Source organism: Hyperolius riggenbachi, chromosome 7 (genome assembly GCF_040937935.1).
Source record: "Hyperolius riggenbachi isolate aHypRig1 chromosome 7, aHypRig1.pri, whole genome shotgun sequence".
Taxonomy (NCBI): domain Eukaryota; kingdom Metazoa; phylum Chordata; class Amphibia; order Anura; family Hyperoliidae; genus Hyperolius; species Hyperolius riggenbachi.
The window spans coordinates 251,100,812-251,120,347 of NC_090652.1; the positions used below are offsets into that span (position 1 = coordinate 251,100,812).

A 19,536-nucleotide genomic window follows, 5' to 3' on the forward strand; every position below is an offset into this window, starting at 1 on the left:
TAAAGAGGAACTGTAACCAAGGATTGAACTTCATCCCAATCAGTAGCTGATACCCCTTTTCCCATGAGAAATTTTTACCTTTTCTCGAATAGATCATCAGGGGGCTCTGTATGGCTGATATTGTGGTGTAACCCCTCCCACAGTGTGATGTCAGCACCTAGGTCCTGACATCACACTGTGGGAACCTAGTTGCATAGTGAGAAATAACGGCTGTTTCTAACTGCCAAGGAACCAGTATCTCCCTCTGTGCATATGTATATCTATAAAAAAAAAAACATTTAGACTATAGCATTGTCAGGGGGTGTGGTTATAGATAATATCAGTTGGTGCTCTCTTTTTTTTTTATGTCTTCCAGTAGTAATGATGATCAAGTGCATCAAGCAATATGAACAAATGACATGGTGAATATCAATAATTTATTGATCTCTCTTCTATTTTTTAACAACTCAATGTGCAATATATTGTTTTATTTCTGCCCCTTTTGCTAAACTTCCTCTTTAAGCCATAGCTTAGAGAAATTGCTACCCAATGGTGAGGCTGGATACGAAAGAGAGGGGCTGTCACCCCTCTAATATAAGCAAGTTTAATCAATAAGTTTCACTCCGTATTGTGAACCTGAAGCAAAAATAAACTTGTGAAATGATGAATTGTATGTGTAGTGCGGATAATAAATGGAAAATTAGTAGCAAAGAAAAGAGTCTCTTATTTTTTTTTGAGTTATATAGCTTTAATTTTAACATTGCATCAGAATGTCATAGTTTCCTTTTAGAATCCACACTCAGCTTTTTAAGCTATAAAACAAGGAGAAATACTTACCCTTTGAAATTTCCTGCAGTAAAACCTTATCACAAGCTGTCTCTCACTGTTTCTTGGCTGTTTTAGCTCTTCAGAAAATGGGACTGAGCTCGACCAAGTTAGTCAACAAGTACAGAGAAGCTGTTTTGCATAGATAACAACTCAAGTATTTCCGAGTACTTCCTGTGCTTCCTGGCTTCACATAATTTCTTAGTAGGACCAATATCATATGTGTATATGTTTATCTCATCATGTCACTTCAGGTTCACTTTAAGCTTCACCGTGCTTCTAATGCAAGTTACACACAATTCAATTTTCTGGCAGATTTCCATAAAAGTGAATGGAAATCGATCGGAAAATTGATCTAAATTTATATCAGACATGTTGGAAAAAATCGATCTGGCAGGTAAATCTGCCACAAAATTGTATTGTGTGTACCTAGCATAACAGAAACTTGCAGATACGAGTGTGGGAGTTTGCTGCCAATCTAAAGTTTAGTCCAGGTGTTGAAAACGTGTAACATTGACTGCTGCTCTCAGCAGCAAGGTGGGGGCATCTGAATAGCTTCATAGCGATAATACTCTGAACAGAGTATACAGAATATTTATCATTACTATTGATTTTGTAATTAATAGTAATTGTAATTTTGTGTTTGGGAAAGGTGGTATCGGCTACTGTCTGGGATGAAGTTTAATCCTTGGTAAAGTTCCTCTGTTATGGCAATGGCTATGTTCACATTATAAATCGCCAGCGCTATCGCAAGCCCTGAACGATTTATTGAGAGTTTGTAAGCGCTTTTCCCTGCGCTCTGCGCTTAGAAAAGTGATTTTCTAAGCACTTTTACAGAGCGATTCGTTTTTTCACTTCCTGACGTCAGCCAGGAAGTGAACTCTTTCACCCAGAAATTAATAAATACATATGTATTTATTCATAAAAGCACTCAGGAAATCGCTATACAAAGTGCTTTTTCAAACACTTTGCGATTTTCCTATACCTTCCATTGAGCCAAAGCGCTCAGAAAATGGTACAGGCAGCGCTTTTGAAAGCGGATCGCAATCGAACCACTCATATGTAAACACTCTCATAGGGAATCGTTGCACAAGCGCTTTCAGGGCGATTTCTAAAATCGGCAGCGCTTAAAAAAATACACAAACGTTCATAGTGTAAACAAGCCCTAAGACCTCATCAAAACAATAAACCAAAATAAAGCTAAAGATCTTTTTTTATAATGCCCAGGCCTGTATTTTAAACTCCTCCACGGAATAAAAACTTTAGAATTGTTAAGCTGTAGTGGCAGGACACAAATAAACAACTGGAAACATAGAGCACCGATTGGCAAACATTTACCATTTCATGGCGTGAAGCCTTGAAAGTATACACAGTCTACTTAAATTTTGCCGTCTTCTAATTTCATCAAGGTTTGGCATGTCTTCCTAACGTAAGCCAATTACCCAGCTTCCAGTGATGGATAAATAAGCAGTCAAAATAATGAAGATTTATTATGTTAAGTGTATTTAGAAGACTTTTTCTTAAAAAAAATAAATACAAAATTCAGCATGTCGTCTGTGGAAATCAATGGTTCATTACATATCGCATGCCAGTGAACTCTGAAGCAGTGTCACGGGGAACGCTTGTTAATGGAATGGAAATGTCACCGTGTTACATATTCTAAGAAAGAGTGTTCAGTAATTCCAAGAAATGTGGGAACCGCTGGAAAACGTTAGTCAGTATAGAGACAAGAGCATCTCTCCCTATCACATAATTTCAATATTGCGGTTTTCTTAGTACGGCCTTAGGACCGTGGGGCTCTATGCATGAAAGTGTTTGAAAAAAGAACTGTCTGAGTTGCAAATAGATGTCCCGTATCATATTTATACTCCAGGAAAGGAAAATGAACAGATGTGACAGCTCTTCTCCATATGACAGACTCTTGCTCAAAAAACCCTTCCTTAACACTCAGATTTGTGAAAAATAAGAATTGTTTTGCTTGGCTTCAATTCTATAATTCAAAGCATTTGACCATATGTACAGTAATGCATCAAGAAGCAGAGATACACGTAAACAAAGCTTTTCATAACTATTCAACAGAACAAACACTTTCCAGTACTGAACAAAATGACCGAGGTGATAGTAGCAAATGTTGCCATCTGACAGACAGATTTTTTAACAGGTTTGCTAAAGCATTAAAAGTATATTAATAACAGTTCTTCAGGAACCTTAATAAAACAGGGCCTCTGTGTCGTACTCGCATACAAGATCTTTTGCCCACAAGGATTGGGACTCGATCCCTTAGGTGATAGTTTTGGGGCATGTTCTGTACAGATGAGCTACTAGCCTGCAGTCTGGCAACACATTCTGTAGCTACTGAGGGAGAGGAGGGCCAACAGTGCAGAGTGGCATGCAGCAGACGGGGTGAGTTGGAGAGTTAGTGGAAGCACCTCTAAGAGGTCCTTGATTATCCCAGTCTCAAAAAAAAAATCGGGAAACACAGATCTCAAAAATTTCAGACCAATAACCCTAACCTCAAACATGAAAAAAATCTATTAACCCTTTGCACTCTCACATGCAAATGTTCAAACAAATGCATTCACAGATTCACTCATCCAGGCACCACTGTTATCCCTACAGCTAAGTTAAAAGCCGGGGTCTTAGTTCACAGAAGAATGCATTCTTATGCTTAGTCACCTATACTGCGCAGAAGTACCCAGGTAAACATAGGTGTCCTAACTCTGGCCCTGTAACATGCATAGTGCAGACATGCAAACACATTCATTGCATCAAACCTATCTAGGGATTAGGAGCACACATCCTGACATCCTCTCCTGGGACAGATAGCGCATCTTACCAATCGCACAAGGGAGCTAACGTAATGTATCCATGCGCACCATGCACATACACCAGCATAAGCTATGTGCATGCTGACAAACACATACAGGGGAAGGAGGGAGTGCACTAAATTAGACCCTAGCCACAGGGGTCAGTAACAAGAACAAAATACATATATCCAGGCACATCACATCTAGTTAGGACATTAAATAAGTTATTAAGGAAAGGGAGGTGCTGAAGGGGGTGTGGCCAGAAAACAGCAAAAATCTATTAACCCTTCGCACTCTCGCATGCAAATGTTCAAACAAATGCATTCACATTTTCACTCATCCAGGCACCACTGTTATCCCTACAGCTAAGTTAAAAGCAGGGGTCTTAGTTCACAGAAGAATGCATTCTTATGCTTAGTCACCTATACTGCGCAGAAGTACCCAGGTAAACATAGGTGTCTTAACTCTGGCCCTGTAACATGCACTCCCTCCTTCCCCTGTATGTGTTTTTTTGTCAGCATGCACACAACTTATGCTGGTGTATATGCATGGTGCACATGGATACATTAGGTTAGCTCCCTTGTGCGATTGAAAAGATGCGCTATCTGTCCCAGGAGAGGATGTCAGGATGTGTGCTCCTAATCCCTAGATAGGTTTGATGCAATGAATGTTTGCATGTCTGCACTATGCATGTTACAGGGCCAGAGTTAGAGTTTATATGGATACACCTTAATAAAATGGGAATGGTTGGTGATATTAACTTCCTGTTTGTGGCACATTAGTAAATGTGAGGGGGGAAACTTTTCAAGATGGGTGGTGACCATTTTGAAGTCGGCCATTTTGAAGTCGGACATTTTGAATCCAACTTTTGTTTTTTCAATAGGAAGAGGGTCATTTGACACATCAAACTTATTGGGAATTTTACAAGAAAAACAATGGTGTGCTTGGTTTTAATGTAACTTTGGCCGACTTCAAAATGGCTCCCATGGTCACCACCCATCTTGAAAAATTCCCCCCTATCATATACTAATGTGATACAAACAGGAACTTAATATCACCAACCATTCCCATTAAGGTGTATCCATATATAATCGGCCCACCCTGTACTAATATAGGAGCACCGCAACGGTGTGTTTTGTCCCCCTCCTGTTCTGGTTGTACACCAACAACTGTACCTCAACTAAGGACTCTGTTAAGGTCATTACATTTGTGGATGGCATAACTATCATTGGCCTCATCAGCAGAAACAAAGAGCATACTGTACCTACCGTAGCAGATAGATAGGATCTGCAACTGGTGCAAAGACAAAAATCTCGTCCTCAATGCGGCAAAGACTGTTGAACCGATCGTGGATTCCAGGAAATGCCCCTCCTCCCTCCACCCAGTTCACATTGGGGAGACCGAAGTCTTCAAGGTACCAAGCGATTGGTTCCTCGGCACAACCATTACTAATAACCTAAGATTTGGGCAGAACACCACCAAAATTCAGAAAAAGGCACAGCTGTGTTTATTTTTCTTGCACCAACTGAAAAAAATTGTCATCCTGTGCGAGTTGCTTAGGAGCCTTTTACATTGCTACCGTGGAATCCATCCTTTGCTCCTCCCTCATCGTCTGGTACGCAGGGGCATCTGCTAGGGACAAGATCTTGCACGACCCCTCCCACCCCAGCAGCTGCTTCTTCATGCTCCTCCCATTAGGCCGCAGTTTCATAGCCACCTCCTCCAGAACCACCAGACGCTAGAGTACCTTCTTCCCTCAGGAGGTACTCCTACTGAACTCGAGCCCCCCTTGACAGGTCTAGCTAGCCTCCTGGACAGTTATTTTACCCGGGTCTTCCTCCCCGATCTTTCTTACTATGTGGAACTGGCCTTTTACCCCAGCTACTATAGTTTACGTCTGTATCCCTTGTCTGAGTGTATGCTACTTAGGCCTGTATCATGATCATTTTCAAGTAGTCTAGTCTATGTCTGTATATGTACAACTGCAATGCCGTGTGTACCAAAAACAATTCTGGGTAAGTAATTCGGTGTACTTGGCGAATAAAGCTGATTGTGATTCTAAGGGACAATTAGTTACATCACTATATACACTCTGTAAAGTGCTGCGGCAGATATCAGCACTATATAAATACAAAATAATAATAGTAATAAAAGGGCAGGCCTGACTAACTGCTTCAGCCAAGAACCGTCTAGCATGTGCACAAGGCTTTACTAACAGCACACAGTATTTTTGTTTAGCTTACTGCAGACAGTGTTCTCATTGGTGTTATTAACTAACAATACCTTCCAATCCTATGTTGTCTGTAACCTAAAATAGATAATCAAAACATCTCAGGAGTTCATATTGATAAAATAATTACCAAATAATCCACCAACCTATTACAATATGGCCACATGGGCAGGCACGTGGCAGATTAAATTTATTGTTGATAAATGTAAAGTGATGCACCTTGGGTGTACCAATGGTAGATCACCATATAAAATAAATGGCATACAGCTAGGAGCATAAGACTTGGAGAAGGACTAAGGAATACTGGTTGATAACTAGTTAAGTAATCGTATACAATGCCAAGCAGCGGTAGCTAAAGCAAATAAAATTCTGGGATGTATAAAATGGGAAATATTATCTCGAGATGCTAGTATACTACTCCCTCTGTATAAATCACTTGCCCTTGTGAGGTCACATCTGGAGTATGTGATAAAGTTTTGGGCAACACACTATAGAAAGGACATTGACCTTCTAGAACGGGTACAAAGACATACAACTAAATTAATCAGAGAGATGGACGATCTCACTTACCAAGAAAGGTTGGACAAAACTGGGCTTATTTAGCTTGGAAAAAAAGTGACTGAAAGGTGATCTGTATAAATACATCATAGAGCAATACAAAAGCTTGGCAGATTAGCTTTTTGTCCCTAGGGTTGTATAACAGACAAGGAGACATGATCTGTGTATGGAGGAAAAAAGTTGGAATATCTTACCTCTGGAAGTAGTTATGGCATACTCTATATTTGCATTTAAAGAGGGCTTGGATGCTTCTTTTGCACTGAAGGGCATCCACGGCTATAATTACTAGGTAATTCCCAGGACAGTTGATCCAGGGATTTATCTGATTGCCATCTGGAATTGCGAAGGAATTTTCCCCTTTGAAGGCTAATAGGCCCACCACTTGTAAATTGTTCTTTTTGTCTTGCCCTGGATTAACTAGGACATGTGTGGGTTTAGGACTTTTTTTGGGGGGGGGGGGGGGGGGGTTTGAACTTGATGGACGGATCTATTTTATTCAACCAAACTAACCATGTAAATATGTAACCTCTTTCACTTTTCTTTCAAATTAACAATAAATGAGGGCTGGGGAGTATGCTGATGGTATAAATTTGGATTGGCAAGGGGTTTTAACCAGAAGAATAAAAAAAAAGAAAAACTACCATCCACCATAACAGGAAACTTAGATTTGTAAGATACGTTGACCTTAGAAGGATTTTAGACACAAATGCCGTCTGTGCACATTTTTCTTAAAGCAAACCTGTAATATCAAAAAATAATAAAGTTACATACCTAACTAAGTAGAGGGAAGCTTCTGAATAGTCTAGAGACTTCCCATGTTCTCCTCGACCCCACCGTTGCCGCCCAGGGATGCTCCAAACATATCCAACAAGAGCTTGGAATTTAGTGTGTGCGTAACATCACCAAAATATCGGGAGTTCTGGATCATATCGGGCAAGCGCATTTGTCCCCTCCTTACCCCACCCGCTAATGCTGGTCTGTCTGTCATCTTCATCTCTCTTTCTCCTTCCATAGCAACAGAAGGCATCGCCCAGCTATACCCTAGTGATGCGTCTGTACATCACTTGACCCTGAACTATTGCTTGAGGGATCAAGTCCGGATCCCTCAGGCAACAGTCATTGTGCATGTGTGTGCGTATCTGAACACCTTTTACCTCTATACACTAGACTATCTGATCAGTAAAATGCATGAGTTTTAATTCAAATTTAATTATAATTTGTACGATTTATAGTAAAGCAAAGTCCCCGTTTTCCGGTACTCAAGCAACCAGAAGTCTTATCTAACCTGAATGCCTGAGGGCAGGGCCGGGCCGAGGCATAGGCTGGAGAGGCTCTAGCCTCAGGGCGCAGTGTAGGAGGGGGCGCAGAATTCATTCAGCTGTCATTCCTAATTGTGTTTGAAGCAGAAATAAATAATAAATTGGGATACATGGCAGTGACTGCAAGCCAGATAACTAGATATTAAGGTGTTGGGGAGGTTGGGGGCCCTGGTGTGCCTCTTAGTCTAATAGCAATCAGTGTGTGATGGCTGGGGTGGGAGGGATGGAGGGGCGCACTTTGGTGTCTCAGCCTTGGGTGCTGGAGGACCTTGTCCCGGCTCTGCCTGAGGGGCTAACAGGGACTTTGTTTTGGGGGGTTTTGGTGGTGTTTTGGGGCATTAAAATGCTCAATGAGCCTCCAGCGATGTCTTGAAGCTTTCCTGTAGCTTCTAGCAGCTTCCAGAATCCGTACACGGCTTCCAACGTGTCAACCAATGTGATCCAGGTCAGGTGATATGCCGACTTCCGTGCACGGAGGGCACCAGAAAGCCAATAGAAGCTACAGGAAGGCTACAAGATATCGCTGGAGGCTCAAGAGTATTAAAGAGGGAGGTTGGTGCTTTTTCGGCCAGTTGCTCAAGCAACCGGCAAGCACGTGTATCTGGCATCAGGTGATCTCCACTGGTGCCGGGTACTAGGGACTTTGCTGTACCTTGTTTTTATAGCAGTTATGTTGTGCAGGTTATACAGCATGTGCAGCACGTTTTTATTCTGTATGACCCTACCATTCAGAGCTGTACTTTTATACTGAGATGATCAATGTTCTTCTTTATTTTGGCATCTCCCATATCTATAGCACTGGTCAAATATAAAAAAAATATACAAACGACTATTCATAAAGCAGATCTGCCAGAAGAATTTACAGGCTGGTCTTGTCAGATTACAACTTCAGCTTTTACTCCCCACATGAAATATAAGCATGGGAATGTAACAGTCACCATTGTTCCAGCGGTTGTTAAAAGCAGCTTAAGTACAAAGTCCACATGATGAGTGATAAGATTCTATAAAGCATTATCAGGTCAGCATAGCTTTGTAAGGCCGCTTCCTTTCCTCTCATTGTGACTTTCATTCCAGAGGGGACAAACAAGCTGTCACTTTACAACTGCCTAAATAATGTAAAGTAAAGCCTCATACACACTAATGACTAAAGTCAGCCAATACCGACCGCCTTAGTCAATAGTCAGGCATATGTACAGTAGCCCCCGACCGACCGCCACTCCGGAAGTGAGCTGTCCAGCAGATTAACTTGACCATGCTGCTCCCCCACGCACCGCGTGACATCACATACAAGTTGCTCTGTTCTCCCGCCACCCAGCATAGCAACAGAACACATTGTCAGCTACATGTACAGGTTGGCACAGCGATGTTGCCCAATGGAATTTGGTCCTGCTCCCCAACGGACAACATCAAAGTTGTGTATGCACCTTAAAGAGGAGCTCCAGTGAAAACAATGTAATAAAAAAAGTGCTTCATTTTTACAATAATTATGTATAAATGATTTAGTCAGTATTTTCCCATTGTAAAATCTTTTAAATCCCTGATTTACAGTCTGACATTTTTTACATGGTGACATTTTTATTGTTGGCAGGTGATGTAGCTGCTGCATGTTTTTTTTGGCAGTTGGAAACAGCTGTAAACAGCTATTTCCCGCAATGCAGCAAGGTTCACAGACAGGAAACTGCCAAGAGTATGTACTCAGAATTTCTTTGTGGGAGGGGTTTCACCACAATATCAGCCATACAGCGCCCCCTGATGGTCTGTTTGTGAAAAGGAATAGATTTCTCATGTAAAAGGGGGTATCAGTTACTGATTGAGATAAAGTTCAATTCTTGGTCGGAGTTTCTCTTTAAGGAAATGTGACCTGGATCCAGAGCCATCCAGAGCAGAGGTACGCTGTACCGAGTGGCTGTGGTGAACAGCAGAGTGGACTGACCCAGCACAAGAGCAGTTGAAGCTCACCTGTACTACTCTGCAGAATGTAGAGTATGTATATAAATAAATTTGTTTGTACTAAAACCGACAGTATCATGTCTGCTTCGGGGAGATGAGTCCACCACCGCCTCCCGAGGAATGTTAAAGTTTTTAGATACTTTATTCTGTTGGCGCCTCTGTTCACCTTACAATATCAGCATCCACCCCTGGTGGAGAGGTTGAATTCCCTTTCTTCTCCTACATCTTAATCCTGAGTGAGGACAGGCCTTATCTCCTCATCTGCCTACACAGTGGTTTCCTAATTGGTAACCCTGACTTGTGAGTATATCTATCATATACTTCCATTTACTCATCACCCAACTTACTACACTATATTGGGCTCTCGGTGTCCCTTCTTTTTCTTCTGTAAGAATGTTAGTTAACACGCTATGTAAATGATTTTTACCATGAATTTACCCTTAGTAAAAACTATACAGTCTATATAAAAAAACATGTCATTTGAGAACACACATCCGCTCACCTGGGGAGTCTGAACAACAAATTGGCACTTTTTACATTTTCGGGTTCTGCACTTGTATTTTCATTTCTACACCAATTTGCCTTAAATCAGTATAATTTTCTACACAGCTACAGTACAGATAATCTTTAGTGCATTTCAGACAGATCCATTTTAAGATATGGAATTCAAAGATTCGCTTTGACAAATATTGTCTAAAACCAGCGTGCAAACAATAGGAAAGCAAGATAAATTCTAGATTATCCGGAATTCATTATACGCAATAAGCACAGTTCTCATTTAAAATCAATTTCAATAAAACATTAACAAGTGAACTTTGAGTGAATGAAAAGAGGGGATAGCAGACAAACAAATTGTAGATATCTTTTTTTTTTTTTTAAATGTATAAAAAGGAAGGCATTTAGTTGGGCACCGGCATGCAGTGGGTATTGTCTAGTTCCGGATATTGAGATTAATTACTATTACAGGAATTAGACATCTTTTTAGGCTCACAGAACACTACTCCTTAAATAATATCCCAAAATTGAAATGTACAGCAATCATCTTCCTGCAATTTAGATTTTGCAGCCATCAGTATTAATCAAATGAAAGAATACATACTATTAATGCAGAGGAATTTTTTGTGGCTAAACATAGTCATTTTTTTTTTTAATGGATGATTTGTAGATAAAGCAGAATTGATTTTTAAAAGCAAATGAACAAAAATATTGCTTGATTTCTTGAGTGTTTCTGTGCAGGGTCGTAGCTAGAGGGGAGCAGTGGTGCGATCGCTGGGGGGCCCAGAGCTGTCGGGGGCCCAACTATTAACCTTCCCTTCCTCCGATACAGGGAACTGTACTTCAGATCAGGAGTTTTTGTGGCTACACTGGTTATGGGTGTGAAGATCATGATGGCCACACTTGTTTTATGACACTTGTGAGATGGGCCCCAAGGCTGTGAAGATCACAAGGGAAGGGGTGTGAACATTGGGGGCCCTATCAACGTTTTGCATGGGGGGGGGGCAACATGAATTGTAGTTATGCCACTGTTTCTGTGGCTTTCCTTTGGAGCAGTCTGGTTTACTTCTACAACCAGGGCCGGGCTGAGGCAAAGGCAAGTGAGGCTCCAGCCTCAGGGCGCAGTGTAGAAGGGGGCGCACAACTCACTCAGCTATCATTCCCCTATTGTGTTTGAAGCAGAGAGAAATAAGAAAAGGGGATACATGGCAGTGACTGTAAGCCAGATAACTAGAGATTAAGGTGTTTGGGTGGGGGGGTCACTGGGGCACCTCTTAGTCTAATAGCAATCAGTGTGTGACGGCTGGGGTGGGAGGGATAGAGGGGCGCACTTTGGTGTCTCAGCCTTGGGTGCTGGAGGACCTTGTCCCGGCTCTTCCTACATCCCAAAAATGATATCTGCAGATTAGCTGGCTTGCCCAGAAATTGGCCCAAGACGGAGGTAGGGGTGTTAGCCTGTGAGCAACTTTGAGGCACACTTGATAACATGAACTCTTTAAAAGTATAATTCATTTATGAATTATTTAGTCAATGTTTACCCATTGTAAAATCTTTGCTCACCCCGATTTACATTTTGAAATTTATCATAGGTGGCAACATATTTAGTCTTGTCAGGTGCCTTGCTGCTGAATGTTTGTTACAGTGAATTGGCCTCTCCCTAAAAATTGGTCCTAGAGACTATGATGAACACATGACTATGATAGGGTTTAGATGTGAGCTTCTCTGAGGGACAGTGTAACGATTGGTGTCAGCACGCAGAGAGAATCTGATTATTGGTGATCTGCAGTATCACCAAGAATACAGATATATACCCGATTATTGATGATCTGCAGAATCACCGATAATACAGATATATTGCTAACCTCTGGACACCTGAAGCGAGTAAGTGTTTGGTGTAACAGTAGAAATTGGACCACCGGGGTAGCAGGTGGTCCAATAAGTAGAGACAGACTCTACTGCAGTCAAGGACTCTAGGAGAAGGAGACCCTGACTGATTCTGTAGCAGTGCCCCCTCTGAGGAACAGGGGGCCCCTGCAGGAAGGCTGAGCACCCAAGGGGTGGGTGACAGCCAGAAAGGTCGGGCAGGCCGAGTCGGCAACACACAGACAGATAAAGTACAAAGACAGGAAGCTGATTCGGTATCCAAGGCAAGCAGGGTTTGGCAACAGGTAATCAGAAATGCAAGGTACTGAATCAGAAAGCAGAGGGAAAGTCAGGAAAGCAATAAGTCATAACAGATATCAAACAATGCCTAGTCTGGGTGTGAGGTCCGTGGTCTCTACACCCTGGAACTAGTCTGATGTATAACAGAATGATAACACAAGTTCCCTAGTCTGGGTGTGAGGTCCGTGGTCTCTACACCCTGGAACTAGTCTGATGTATAACAGAATGATAACACAGGTTCCCTAGTCTGGGTGTGAGGTCCGTGGTCTCTACACCCTGGAACTGGTCTAAGGAATAACACAGATGATACACAGTATTCCTAGTCTGGGGTGTGAGGTCCGTGGACTCTACACCCTGGAACTGGTCTAAGGAATAACACAGATGATACACAGTATTCCTAGTCTGGGGTGTGAGGTCCGTGGTCTCTACACCCTGGAACTGGTCTAAGGAATAACACAGATGATACCCCACACCTGGGCAGGCTCACGGGCGAGCTGCCGACCCTGAGCTCGGTGTCCACGTGGTGCGGGTCGCATAGTCGCCGCTTCCTGCGGGACCTCCCACGTGGAGGAGATCCTCAGCTACGCTCCAGAGAGAGGGTCTCCACCATCCGCAGCCTCCAACCTGCTCTAACTCTGCCACTGCTGAGGACCGTGCTAGCCTGCACCACCACCAAGCCCTGAAGATCAGCTGCCCATCTGCCGATATCGGGTACCAGATCACAGCCATGGACACTTCTCGGACTGGTTGTCGGACCCAGTAATGTTATTAAATCTGCAGCCCTAGGACTCTGCCTTTGTATCTCTCCTCTTGCCTTGGTTCTTTCTCTTTCTTCCTCAGTCTCTCTTTAGCTATCCCTTCTCTCTATCTCTCTCTCTTTCTCTATCCACTCTTTTCCAGGACACACTGCGGGGCAGCTGGTACTGCTACGGAGCTGAGCGAGCGCCGTCGATAGTTGGCAGGCTGCTCCCCTCACACAGCACTCCAGACTCCCCCACACGTCCCTCACTACAGTTATGTGCTGTATGTATATATAGGTATATGCTTACTTTGTTCCATACTGTACCTGATTGTATGTGTTGGATTGCATGCATGTGTTTGCACCATCTCCGACCCTGTATGAGCCAAAAATAATTCCGGGTACAACCCCCATTGTACTTGGCGAAATAAAATGATTCTGATTCTGATTCTGAATAACACAGATGATACACAGTATTCCTAGTCTTGGGTGTGAGGTCCGTGGTCTCTACACAGATGATACACAGTAAACTGGCTAAGTGTGGATTCCCAGGTCCACCTGGTTCAACCACACTGAAGGATCTGACTAAGGTCTGAGTGCTAACACATAGGTATTCGCATCGCCAGACAACCAGCAACTGAACAGCAAGAGATATATATATAGTAAAGCGCTCCACAGTGCCGCCCAGCTCCCATCAACCAATCACCTGCTGAGCTGGGATCAGCTGACCACCTCGATCAGCTGATCCTTCTCCTATTGGCATAAAGAGCCTGTCTTGCGGCACGCGCGCGCGTAGCTCTCCATCTGTGTGCACTACTAGGTCCAGACAAACCAGAAGCATGTTGCTGCGGGGAAACCGCTGCTCTGTGCGCGGATTCCGCCGCCTCATTGTCAGAACGCGCGGCGGTTTCTCTGCAATCCCCCGAGGAGTGGACTCCGGACACTTTCCACCAGGCTTCCCAGGATGTAAGTCATGGAACTCTTTCTTTAATGCTTCCGCATGCATGCGACAATCTGGCACCCAAGATCTCTCCTCTATGCCATATCCCTTCCAGTGGACCAGATACTGCACAGAATTCTGCACCAGGCGAGAATCCAGAATCTTTTCAATCTCATACTCTGGTTGGTCATCCACCAACACAGGGGGGGGGGGGGGGGGGAGAGGAGTCCACCTGTGCTGCTGGCTTCAACAGGGACACATGGAACTATCTCACACCTTTCATACTGGGTGGGAGATCAATGGCATACGTGACTTTATTGATTTTCTTGGCCACTGGAAAAGGTCCTATAAACTTAGGACCCAGCTTGGGTGACAATTGTTTTAAGGGCAAGTGACGAGTGGACACCCATACCAAATCTCCTGGCGAGAATCTCCACTCTACAGACCGATGTTTATCAGCCTGCTTCTTCTGGGTTTGGAAAGCTTTCCCTAGGTTCCTCTTAACCATTCCCCAAATCTCTTTCAGAGCCCTTTGCCAATCCTCCAGAGCTGGGAAAGGAGTAGATGCGACCGGCAAAGGAGCAAACTTAGGTGATCTCCCTGACACCACCTGGAATGGGGAGAACCCAGAAGAAGAGCTCTTCAGATTGTTGTGCGCAAACTCTGCGAATGGCAAAAACTTTACCCAATCAGTTTGCGCATCAGCAACATAACACCTGAGGAATTGTTCCAGCGATTGGTTAACTCTCTCAGTCTGACCGTTGGTCTGTGGGTGGTAGCCTGATGAGAATCCGAGTTCCATGTCTAATTGATGGCAAAAGGCCCTCCAAAATTTTGAAACAAATTGGACTCCCCGATCTGACACTACATTTTCCGGAATGCCATGCAGCCGGAAGATGTGCAGGATGAAGAGATCAGCCAATTCTTGGGCCGAGGGGAGTCCTTTCAAAGGGACAAAGTGTGCCATCTTACTGAAACGGTCCACTACCACCCAAATGACTGACTTGCCTTCAGACCGAGGGAGTTCACCCACAAAATACATGGAAATATGAGTCCAGGGTTCATTGGGGACTGGCAAGGACTGTAAAGTGCCAACGGGGGCCTGACGAGAGGGTTTACTTCTTGCACATACCGCACACTCTCTTACAAATTCCTTGCAATCTGTAACCAAGGTAGGCCACCAGGCACATCTAGCTACTAGATCCTGGGTTCTGGTGGCTGCAGGATGACCAGCATTTTTGTGAGAATGAAAGAATTGCAGGATTTGTAAGCGGAAAGGCAGTGGCACAAACATGACCCCCTCAGGTTTTCCCTCTGGAACATCCTGTTGGTAGGGACTCAATGTGGCTGTCCAATCTCTCCATGTCTCAGTGGCTGCCAGAACTACCTTTGGGGGTAGGATGGTTTCAGGGGCTGCAGGCTGCACTGACTCGGGCTCAAAACACCTGGAGAGAGCATCGGCCTTGACATTCTTACTTCCAGGAGTATACGTGATTACAAATCTGAATCTTGCAAAAAACAGGGACCACCCGGCCTGGCGAGGGCTAAGTCTCTTAGCCCCCTCAATATACTCCAAATTCTTGTGATCTGTATAAACTGTGATAACGTGTTCTGCACCCTCTAACCAGTGTCGCCATTCCTCAAACACCAATTTGATGGCCAGGAGCTCCCGGTTGCCGATGTCATAGTTTTTCTCGGCGGGTGAAAATCTGCGAGAAAAGTAGGCACATGGGTGCAGCTTGCCCTGCATACCTGACCTCTGAGACAACACAGCTCCCACCCCCACCTCCGAGGCATCAACCTCCACAATGAAGGGAAAGGCGACGTCAACATGCCTCAGTATTGGGGCAGAACAAAACAGTTTCTTTAGGGTCGAAAAGGCTGCATGAGTTTCTGGTGACCAGTGATGAGTGTCAGTCCCTTTCCTGGTGAGACTGGTGAGAGGAGAGATGATGGTAGAGTACCCCTTAATGAACCTTCTGTAGTAATTAGCAAACCCCAGGAATCTCTGAAGTGCCTTCAGCCCCACGGGCTGAGGCCACTCTAGAACAGCAGAAACTTTCCCTGGGTCCATCGAGAGACCAGAAGTGGAGATAATGTACCCCAAGAAGGCTACTGACTCTACCTCGAAGAGGCATTTCTCCAGTTTGGCATAAAGTTGATTCTGTCTTAACTTTTTTAAAACCCAACTAACATGCTGGCGATGTTCAGATAGATTGGACGAAAAGATTAGTATATCGTCCAAGTAGACCAGAACAAACTTCCCCAACACTTCCCTGAACACCTCATTAATTAACTCCTGGAAGACGGCTGGTGCGTTGCACAACCCGAAGGGCATCACTAGGTTCTCGTAATGCCCGTCGGGTGTGTTGAAGGCCGTCTTCCATTCGTCACCATCCCTGATGCGGACTAGATTGTATGCACCCCTGAGATCTAGCTTGGAAAAAATCTTGGCGTTGGTCACCTGCGTGAACAAATCGTCAATCAATGGCAAAGGGTAGCGTTTTTTCACTGTGACCTTATTCAGGCCTCGATAATCAATACAAGGACGGAGGCCTCCATCTTTTTTCTTTACAAAAAAGAAACCTGCCCCTGCTGGTGAACGAGAGGGACGAATGATCCCTTTCGCCAAGTTTTCCCTGATGTATTCCTGCATAGCTAGCTTCTCCGGCCCAGACAGGTTATAAAGATGACCTCTGGGCGGCATACAACCAGATCTCAGATCGATGGGACAATCGAAGGCACGATAGGGGGGAAGTTTGTCCGCTGACTTAGGACAGAAGACGTCAGCAAATTCTGCGTATTGTCTCGGTACACCTTCAACCTGAATTTTGGTATTACCCAAGGTTACTTTCGCTAAACAATGATGATAACAATGGGCTGACCAGCTCGTTAGCTGACCTGAAACCCAATCTATCTGAGGTGAGTGAATTTGTAACCAGGGCATGCCAAGAATGATGGTAGAGGTTGCCATATGCAAAACCAGAAATTGCAGATTCTCCCTATGTAATACCCGCACACTGAGTTGCAAACTTGGAGTACGGGATAAGGGGTGTCTACTCTGCAGAGGAGAGTCATCTACAGCAGTGACCAGGATCGGTTGATCCAAGGGGAGCATGGGTATTCCCAATTTTTTAGCAAACTCGTAATCTATAAAATTAGCTGCTGAACCGGAATCAATGAAAGCTTCAGTGGAAACAGTCTGACCCTCCCATGTGACAGAACAGGGAAGTAGCAGACGATTGTCATGTAGAGGTAAAGACTGCGCGCCTAGGGTATTACCTCTGACTACTCCTAGGCGGCAGCGTTTCCCGACTTCCTGGGGCAATTCTGCACTCTATGACCCTCCTCTGCACAGTACAAACAGAGCTGTTCTGTTTTCCTGCGATTCCTCTCTGCCCGCGTTAATTTGGACTGACCAATTTGCATTGGCTCAGGTGGCGGTGAGGCCAGTGGAGAAGTGATATAGGAGACATATCTGATTCGGTCCTTACCACGGGTTTGTCTTTAATATCGTAACCGACGATCGACCCGCACTGCCAACGAGATTGCTTCCTCAATGGTTTTTGGGTCAGGGTATCCCAACATCAATCCAGAGACTGCGTCTTATAACCCTGATAGGAAACAATCCAGCAATGCAAAAGCCCCCCACCTGGCCGACACCGACCACTTCCTGAACTCCGCTGCATAAACCTCCACAGGATCCTTGCCCTGGCGCAAGGTTTTCAACTTCCGCTCCGCGGTAGAAGAAATGTCTGGATCATCATAGATTATGGCCATGGACTTAAAAAACTCCTCAAGTGACCTGAGTGCTTCATGCCCTGACGCTAAATTATACGCCCAGGTCTGAGCATCCCCTGAGAGTAAGGTCTTAATAAAGGTAATTCTCTGTGCCTCTGTTCCTGACAGGTTAGGCCTCAGTTCAAAATATGACATTACACGATTCTTAAAATTCTGAAAGTCAGATCAGACATTCTCAAGTCTGTAACAGGAGGGGATCGCACTGAATTTACAGTCGTCTGAAGGACTTGTAGTGACCCAGATAAAGCAGAGATCTGGGCCTGCTGACCGTCCATCACTCTGATGAGGTTTTCCACCGAGGTGGTGAGTATGTCAAGACGACTGCTAAGTGCGTCCATATTGGTTTGGTCTGGCGTTCTGTAACGATTGGTGTCAGCACGCAGAGAGAATCTGATTATTGGTGATCTGCAGTATCACCAAGAATACAGATATATACCCAATTATTGATGATCTGCAGAATCACCGATAATACAGATATATTGCTAACCTCTGGACACCTGAAGCGTGTAAGTGTTTGGTGTAACAGTAGCAATTGGTCAACCGGGGTAGCAGGTGGTCCAATGAGTAGAGACAGACTCTACTGCAGTCAAGGACTCTAGGAGAAGGAGACCCTGACTGATTTTGTAGCAGTGCCCTCTCTGAGGAGCAGGGGGCCCCTGCAGGAAGGCTGAGCACCCAAGGGGTGGGTAACAGCCAGAAAGGTCGGACAGGCCGGGTCGGAAACACACAGACAGATAAAGTACAAAGACAGGAAGCTGATTCGGTATCCAAGGCAAGCAGGGTTTTGCAACAGGTAATCAGAAATGCAAGGTACCGAATCAGAAAGCAGAGGGAAAGTCAGGAAAGCAATACATCATAACAGATATCAAACAATGCCTAGTCTGGGTGTAAGGTCCGTGGTCTCTACACCCTGGAACTAGTCTGATGTATAACAGAATGATAACACAAGTTCCCTAGTCTGGGTGTGAGGTCCGTGGTCTCTACACCCTGGAACTAGTCTGATGTATAACAGAATGATAACACAGGTTCCCTAGTCTGGGTGTGAGGTCCGTGGTCTCTACACCCTGGAACTGGTCTAAGGAATAACACAGATGATACACAGTATTCCTAGTCTGGGGTGTGAGGTCCGTGGACTCTACACCCTGGAACTGGTCTAAGGAATAACACAGATGATACACAGTATTCCTAGTCTGGTGTGTGAGGTCCGTGGTCTCTACACCCTGGAACTGGTCTAAAGAATAACACAGATGATACACAGTAAACTGGCTAAGTGTGGATTACCAGGTCCACCTGGTTCAACCACACTGAAGGATCTGACTAAGGTCTGAGTGCTAACACATAGGTATTCGCAACGCCACACAACCAGCAACTGAACAGCAAGAGATATATATAGTAAAGCGCTCCGCAGCGCCGCCCAGCTCCCAACAACCAAACACCTGCTGAGCTGGGATCAGCTGACCGCCTCGATCAGCTGACCCTTCTCCTATTGGCATAAAGAGCCTGTCTTGCGGCGCACGCGCGCGTAGCTCTCCATCTGTGTGCACTACTAGGTCCAGACAAACCAGAAGCATGTTGCTGCGGGGAAACCGCCGCTCTGTGCGCGGATTCCGCCGCCTCACTGTCAGAACGCGTGGCGGTTTCTCCGCAATCCGTCACAGACAGTAAGTGACAAGACGATATACTCTGTACAGCACTGCGAAAGATATTGGCACTATATAAATACTAAATAA

At 44.5% G+C, this 19,536-nt stretch overlaps 1 protein-coding gene across 4 annotated transcripts in view; it reads right to left on the reverse strand.

The window, feature by feature from the left end:
• LOC137524955 (dynein axonemal heavy chain 11-like) overlaps positions 1 to 19,536 on the reverse strand; it is a 378,600-nt gene that overhangs the window by 16,622 nt on the left and 342,442 nt on the right. The window lies entirely within an intron of this gene.